At 40.0% G+C, this 1,819-nt stretch overlaps 1 pseudogene; it reads left to right on the forward strand.

Annotated features, from left to right (window-relative positions):
- The first annotated feature begins 1,061 nt into the window (after positions 1–1,061).
- On the forward strand, positions 1,062–1,563 carry LOC112818920 (SOSS complex subunit C-like; annotated as a pseudogene).
- The last annotated feature ends 256 nt before the right edge of the window (positions 1,564–1,819 follow it).

Below are 1,819 nucleotides of genomic sequence, written 5' to 3' on the forward strand. Positions count from 1 at the left end.
ATCATGACCTGAGCCGAAGGCAGTCGCTTAACCAACTGAGCCACCCAGGCGCCCTATATACTTCCTTCTTAAGACTGCTTTGGCTGCATCCCAAATGTTTTGGACCATCGTGTTTTAATTTTCACTTGTTTCCATGTACTTTTTTAAATCTCTTCTTTGATTTCCTGGTTGACCCATTCATTGTTTAGTCATATTGTATGACCTCCATGTATCTGTGGTCTTTCCAAATGTTTTCTTATGGTTGACTTGTAGTTTAATAGCATTGTGGTTAGAAAAGGTGCATGGTATGATTTCAGTCTTCTTGTATTTTTTGAGGACTGATTTGTGACCCAGTTTGTGATCTATTCTAGAGAACGTCAAGCCCCACATCAGGCTCCATGCTCAGTGTGGAGTTTGCTTGAGATTCTCTTTCTCCCTGAATAAATAAATAAATAAATAAACAAACAAACAAATCTTTTTTTTAAGATGGAGAAGTTTTCTCTTAGAGAATACTGAACATGATGGGCATTCCTGGGAACAGATTAACTTATGTAAATGAGTACACAGAAAATCCCAATGTGGCTGGACACAGAATAGTCTGCTTTGGTCAAAACATATGGTTCTTACAAGAAAGAGTATGAGATAAGACAGGAAAAGTAATATGAGAAAAAGCTCTTGGATAAGTTAGAGTACTTGACTAAGAAATTTTGACTCACCTCTAAAGTCATCTGAAAACTAAAAGTGTGAAACAACAGGAATAAAAGGTGTGTTTCAGGAAGATGACTGTCAGGATTTAGTGAAGGATAAATGGGGTTGGGGCAAGATAACACAATAAGAATCTATTGAAATAATCCAGGATAGCAGCAATATTTAAAACTCATTTAGGCAGAGTCAGGAGGCAGAAGCACAGTGGAAGGCCAGAAGGTTGTGGAGCCTCATGTTGGGCTCTGTTTGGTGGCCTCTAAGTGGTGCTCCCTTTCAGAATGCCATCCCAAAGCAAGGAAGTTCCAAGTGCACTTGTGGCCTTGGTGATTAGTGCCAACTCACTGCCACTGAACATAGTTGGAACAGAAAATTGGAACATGACAGCAAACCCTTCAGGACTGGGTTTTCAAAACAAAAACAGAATTGCAATCTTGGCAGAACTGGGCAATGAGGAAAGAAAATTACTAGTGTAACCAATCTTCAACCAAATCATCCTGGAGCTAGTGATGCACTCTGGAGACTCTTTCTTAAGAAGGACTTTCAGAGGCACCTGGGTGGCTCAGTCAGTTAAGTGTCTGACTCTTCATTTCAGCTGACGTCATGATCTCAGGGTCATGAGATGGAGCCCGTGTGGAGCCTGCTTAAGATTCCCTCTCTCCCTCTGTCCTCCCACCCATGCTCATGCATGCACATGCTCACATGCCCTCTCTCTCTGAAAAAAAAGGACTTCCAGGTCATGCTGAGCAGCAGAATATTACAGCCCAACAAAAGGTAGCTTTGCAGCATGCATGTGCACATTCATCTGGCCGCTTCATAACTCAAGACTCTGCACTTGGGAATCATATTCTTCCTATTTTACTTCACCTTGACCTAGAATGAAGGAAATATTTATAATGAAAGTGACTGTAATATCAAATGCCAAAACTATCATTCAGAATGATATCATTCAGAATTGAATTCAGTGACTTCCAGAATTTTGATGAACATTTATATTCTTTGCTTATTTAAAAGAAAGGTATGTGTAAGTCAAAACAGAAAAGGAGGGTCACCGGGATTTGTGAGCTTTGGAAGCTGTATTATCTGAGTGACTTATTATGTTACCCATGGCTGTAACTTTTTTGTAATGTAGTTTGAT

The sequence above is a fragment of the Callorhinus ursinus genome, unplaced genomic scaffold (genome assembly GCF_003265705.2).
Source record: "Callorhinus ursinus isolate GAN/ISIS: 27379988/994484 unplaced genomic scaffold, GSC_fseal_2.0 scaffold2476, whole genome shotgun sequence".
NCBI lineage: Eukaryota > Metazoa > Chordata > Mammalia > Carnivora > Otariidae > Callorhinus > Callorhinus ursinus.